Raw genomic sequence first — 6,004 nt, 5'->3', positions numbered from 1 at the left:
CTTTTATTTGTTTGATGTAATGTGAAGCGTGATGGGGTCTCACAGGCCACATAGACTGCCACAAGGAACAGGACAGTTCCTTATGATTGTCTATGAGAGAGACTAACATTCAGCCGAAGACAGGTAATGGCTGAGATGACGATGATGGTCTAATTGTGATATCGATCCTTGGCACCCTCCGAAGGGAGCGCTCTACCACAGATAATATAATACTATACTAGTACAGATATATCATCTTGAACAAACAAGTGGAAAGCTCTGAGTCGGTTTATTCATGGGCTTATTTTTAGTTGTTCATATGTACGCTAGATGCCGCTACTTTCTTAGCCGCTCGCCAGCTCAAGCTAATAAATTAATTTACCGATGACTACTAATTGCGATAGCAACTTATATATGGCGTAAATCTCGTTGCGTTTGCTATTGTTGTGGAATGTTCTACGTATACATATAAATAATAATAACCTATCTATTCGAATCGTTTCGGCGGTCTCGTCTTACGTTTATACATATATAGTTCAGTAGGTAAGTATTGCACGAGACTGCGTAGGAGTTTAAATAGCTCGCTTTACATGAATCGTAATACGATTTACTTTACGTAACTCTCCGAATGTGTTAGGTTTTTTTTTATAAATAGATAAGTACTTAGTATACTCGTGTTATCATATCGTTCTATATTTGTCATTCCTGAACTAATTTAGTTACTTTAATTCAATATGCTTTATGTGTTCTTGCGTTCATTGCATGTAAATTTTGTGATAGGTAAAGCGTTTTTGTGGAACAAAACGTTAGTAGTCTAGTGTCTAGTGTCTGAGTGTCTAGTGTCTGAGTGTCTAGTGTCTGAGTGTCTAGTGTCTAGTGTCTAGTGTATGAGTGTCTAGTGTCTGAGTGTCTAGTGTCTGAGTGTCTAGTGTCTAGTGTCTGAGGGTCTAGTGTCTAGTGTCTGAGTGTCTAGTGTCTGAGTGTCTAGTGTCTGAGTGTCTAGTGTCTGAGTGTCTAGTGTCTGAGTGTCTAGTGTCTGAGTGTCTAGTGTCTGAGTGTCTAGTGTCTAGTGTCTAGTGTATGAGTGTCTAGTGTCTGAGTGTCTAGTGTCTGAGTGTCTAGTGTCTAGTGTCTGAGGGTCTAGTGTCTAGTGTCTGAGTGTCTAGTGTCTGAGTGTCTAGTGTCTGAGTGTCTAGTGTCTGAGTGTCTAGTATCTAGTGTATGAGTGTCTAGTGTCTGAGTGTCTAGTGTCTGAGTGTCTAGTGTCTAGTGTCTAGTGTATGAGTGTCTAGTGTCTGAGTGTCTAGTGTCTAGTGTCTGAGGGTCTAGTGTCTAGTGTCTGAGTGTCTAGTGTCTGAGTGTCTAGTGTATGAGTGTCTAGTGTATGAGTGTCTAGTGTCTGAGTGTCTGAGTGTCTAGTGTCTGAGTGTCTAGTATCTAGTGTATGAGTGTCTAGTGTCTGAGTGTCTAGTGTCTGAGTGTCTAGTGTCTAGTGTCTAGTGTATGAGTGTCTAGTGTCTGAGTGTCTAGTGTCTGAGTGTCTAGTGTCTAGTGTCTGAGGGTCTAGTGTCTAGTGTCTGAGTGTCTAGTGTCTGAGTGTCTAGTGTATGAGTGTCTAGTGTCTGAGTGTCTAGTGTCTGAGTGTCTAGTGTATGAGTGTCTGAGTGTCTAGTGTCTGAGTGTCTAGTGTATGAGTGTCTAGTGTCTGAGTGTCTAGTGTCTGAGTGTCTAGTGTATGAGTGTCTAGTGTCTGAGTGTCTAGTGTCTAGTGTCTGAGGGTCTAGTGTCTAGTGTCTGAGTGTCTAGTGTCTGAGTGTCTAGTGTATGAGTGTCTAGTGTCTGAGTGTATAGTGTCTAGTGTCTGAGGGTCTAGTGTCTAGTGTCTGAGTGTCTAGTGTCTGAGTGTCTAGTGTATGAGTGTCTAGTGTCTGAGTGTCTAGTGTCTAGTGTCTGAGTGTCTAGTGTCTGAGTGTCTAGTGTCTGAGTGTCTAGTGTATGAGTGTCTAGTGTCTGAGTGTCTAGTGTCTGAGTGTCTAGTGTCTGAGTGTCTAGTGTCTAGTGTCTGAGTGTCTAGTGTCTAGTGTCTGAGGGTCTAGTGTCTAGTGTCTAGTGTCTGAGTGTCTAGTGTCTGAGTGTCTAGTGTCTGAGTGTCTAGTGTCTAGTGTCTGAGTGTCTAGTGTCTGAGTGTCTAGTGTATGAGTGTCTAGTGTATGAGTGTCTAGTGTCTGAGTGTCTAGTGTCTAGTGTCTGAGTGTCTAGTGTCTGAGTGTCTAGTGTATGAGTGTCTAGTGTATGAGTGTCTAGTGTCTGAGTGTCTAGTGTCTAGTGTCTGAGTGTCTAGTGTCTGAGTGTCTAGTGTATGAGTGTCTAGTGTATGAGTGTCTAGTGTCTGAGTGTCTAGTGTCTGAGTGTCTAGTGTATGAGTGTCTAGTGTCTAGTGTCTAGTGTCTAGTGTCTGAGGGTCTAGTGTCTAGTGTCTAGTGTCTAGTGTCTGAGTGTCTAGTGTATAGTGTCTAGTGTAGTGTCTAGTGTCTGAGTGTCTAGTGTCTGAGTGTCTAGTGTCTGAGTGTCTAGTGTCTGAGTGTCTAGTGTCTAGTGTCTGAGGGTCTAATGTCTAGTGTCTGAGTGTCTAGTGTCTGAGTGTCTAGTGTATGAGTGTCTAGTGTATGAGTGTCTAGTGTCTGAGTGTCTAGTGTCTGAGTGTCTAGTGTCTGAGTGTCTAGTATCTAGTGTATGAGTGTCTAGTGTCTGAGTGTCTAGTGTCTGAGTGTCTAGTGTCTAGTGTATGAGTGTCTAGTGTCTGAGTGTCTAGTGTCTGAGTGTCTAGTGTCTAGTGTCTGAGTGTCTAGTGTCTAGTGTCTGAGTGTCTAGTGTCTGAGTGTCTAGTGTCTGAGTGTCTGAGTGTCTGAGTGTCTAGTGTCTGAGTGTCTAGTGTCTAGTGTATGAGTGTCTAGTGTCTGAGTGTCTAGTGTATGAGTGTCTAGTGTATGAGTGTCTAGTGTCTGAGTGTCTAGTGTCTAGTGTTTGAGTGTCTAGTGTCTGAGTGTCTAGTGTCTGAGTGTCTAGTGTCTAGTGTATGAGTGTCTAGTGTCTGAGTGTCTAGTGTGTGAGTGTCTGAGTGTCTAGTGTCTAGTGTCTGAGTGTCTAGTGTCTGAGTGTCTAGTGTCTGAGTGTCTAGTGTATGAGTGTCTAGTGTCTAGTGTCTGAGTGTCTAGTGTCTGAGTGTCTAGTGTCTAGTGTCTGAGTGTCTAGTGTATGAGTGTCTAGTGTCTAGTGTCTGAGTGTCTAGTGTCTGAGTGTCTAGTGTCTAGTGTCTGAGTGTCTAGTGTCTGAGTGTCTAGTGTCTGAGTGTCTAGTGTCTAGTGTCTGAGTGTCTAGTGTCTAGTGTCTGAGTGTCTAGTGTCTAGTGTCTAGTGTCTGAGTGTCTAGTGTATGAGTGTCTAGTGTTTGAGTGTCTAGTGTCTGAGTGTCTAGTGTCTGAGTGTCTAGTGTCTGAGTGTCTAGTGTCTGAGTGTCTAGTGTCTAGTGTCTGAGTGTCTAGTGTCTAGTGTCTGAGGGTCTAGTGTCTGAGTGTCTAGTGTCTAGTGTCTGAGTGTCTAGTGTCTGAGTGTCTAGTGTTTGAGTGTCTAGTGTCTGAGTGTCTAGTGTCTGAGTGTCTAGTGTCTGAGTGTCTAGTGTATGAGTGTCTAGTGTTTGAGTGTCTAGTGTCTGAGTGTCTAGTGTCTGAGTGTCTAGTGTCTGAGGGTCTAGTGTCTAGTGTCTGAGTGTCTAGTGTATGAGTGTCTAGTGTCTGAGTGTCTAGTGTCTAGTGTCTGAGTGTCTAGTGTCTGAGTGTCTAGTGTATGAGTGTCTAGTGTCTGAGTGTCTAGTGTCTGAGTGTCTAGTGTATGAGTGTCTAGTGTATGAGTGTCTAGTGTCTGAGTGTCTGAGTGTCTAGTGTCTGAGTGTCTAGTGTCTGAGTGTCTAGTATCTAGTGTATGAGTGTCTAGTGTCTGAGTGTCTAGTGTCTGAGTGTCTAGTGTCTAGTGTCTAGTGTATGAGTGTCTAGTGTCTGAGTGTCTAGTGTCTGAGTGTCTAGTGTCTAGTGTCTAGTGTCTAGTGTCTGAGTGTCTAGTGTATTAGTGTCTAGTGTCTGAGTGTCTAGTGTCTGAGTGTCTAGTGTCTGAGTGTCTAGTGTCTGAGTGTCTAGTGTCTGAGTGTCTAGTGTCTAGTGTCTGAGTGTCTAGTGTCTGAGTGTCTAGTGTCTGAGTGTCTAGTGTCTAGTGTCTGTGTGTCTAGTGTCTGAGTGTCTAGTGTCTGAGTGTCTAGTGTCTAGTGTCTGAGTGTCTAGTGTCTGAGTGTCTAGTGTCTGAGTGTCTAGTGTCTGAGTGTCTAGTGTCTGAGTGTCTAGTGTCTAGTGTCTGAGTGTCTAGTGTCTGAGTGTCTAGTGTCTGAGTGTCTAGTGTCTAGTGTCTGAGTGTCTAGTGTCTGTGTCTGAGTGTCAAGTGTCAAGTGTCTAGTGTCTAGTGTCTGAGTGTCTAGTGTCCAAGTGTCTAGTGTCTGAGTGTCTAGTGTCTGAGTGTCTAGTGTCTGAGTGTCTAGTGTCTAGTGTCTAGTGTCTGAGTGTCTAGTCTAGTGTCTGAGTGTCTAGTGTCTAGTGTCTGAGTGTCTAGTGTCTGAGTGTCTAGTGTCTGAGTGTCTAGTCTAGTGTCTGAGTGTCTAGTGTCTAGTGTCTGAGTGTCTAGTGTCTGAGTGTCTAGTGTCTGAGTGTCTAGTGTCTGAGTGTCTAGTGTCTGAGTGTCTAGTGTCTAGTGTCTGAGTGTCTAGTGTCTAGTGTCTGAGTGTCTAGTGTCTGAGTGTCTAGTGTCTGAGTGTCTAGTGTCTGAGTGTGTTGTGTCTGAGTGTCTAGTGTCTGAGTGTCTAGTGTCTGAGTGTCTAGTGTCTGAGTGTCTAGTGTCTGAGTGTCTAGTGTCTGAGTGTCTAGTGTCTAGTGTCTAGTGTCTGAGTGTCTAGTGTCTAGTGTCTAGTGTCTAGTGTCTAGTGTCTGAGTGTCTAGTGTCTGAGTGTCTAGTGTCTGAGTGTCTAGTGTCTGAGTGTCTAGTGTCTGAGTGTCTAGTGTCTAGTGTCTGAGTGTCTAGTGTCTAGTGTCTGAGGGTCTAGTGTCTAGTGTCTAGTGTCTGAGTGTCTAGAGTATAGTGTCTGAGTGTCTAGTGTCTGAGTGTATAGTGTCTGAGTGTCTGAGTGTCTAGTGTCTGAGTTTCTAGTGTCTGAGTGTCTTGTGTCTGAGAGTCTAGTGTCTGAGTGTCTAGTGTCTGAGTGTCTAGTGTCTGAGTGTCTGTCTGTGTCTAGTGTCTGAGTGTCTAGTGTCTAGTGTCTGAGTGTGTCTGAGTGTCTAGTGTCTAGTGTCTGAGTGTCTAGTGTCTAGTGTCTGAGTGTCTAGTGTCTGAGTGTCTAGTGTCTGAGTGTCTAGTGTCTGAGTGTCTAGTGTCTGAGTGTCTAGTGTCTGAGTGTCTAGTGTCCGAGTGTCTAGTGTCTGAGTGTCTAGTGTCCGCGTGCCTAGTGTCTAGTGTCTGAGTGTCTAGTGTCTGAGTGTCTAGTGTCTATTTTATTAGTGTCTAGTGTCTGAGTGTCTAGTGTCTGAGTGTCTAGTGTCTAGTGTCTGAGTGTCTAGTGTCTGAGTGTCTAGTGTCTGAGTGTCTAGTGTCTAGTGTCTGAGTGTCTAGTGTCTAGTGTCTGAGTGTCTAGTGTCTAGTGTCTGAGTGTCTAGTGTCTAGTGTCTGAGTGTCTAGTGTCTGAGTGTCTAGTGTCTAGTGTCTGAGTGTCTAGTGTCTGAGTGTCTAGTGTCTGAGTGTCTAGTGTCTGAGTGTCTAGTGTCTAGTGTCTGAGTGTCTAGTGTCTGAGTGTCTAGTGTCTGAGTGTCTAGTGTCTGAGTGTCTAGTGTCTGAGTGTCTGAGTGTCTGAGTGTCTAGTGTCTAGTGTCTGAGTGTCTAGTGTCTGAGTGTCTAGTGTCTAGTGTGTCTGAGTGTCTAGTGTATGAGTGTCTAGT

This window comes from Galleria mellonella, unplaced genomic scaffold, assembly GCF_026898425.1.
Source record: "Galleria mellonella isolate WM207_F2 unplaced genomic scaffold, CSIRO_AGI_GalMel_v1 utg232, whole genome shotgun sequence".
In the NCBI taxonomy this organism is placed as follows: domain Eukaryota; kingdom Metazoa; phylum Arthropoda; class Insecta; order Lepidoptera; family Pyralidae; genus Galleria; species Galleria mellonella.
The sequence above is the reverse complement of the archived record's forward strand: the minus strand, read 5'-3'. Positions refer to the sequence as shown.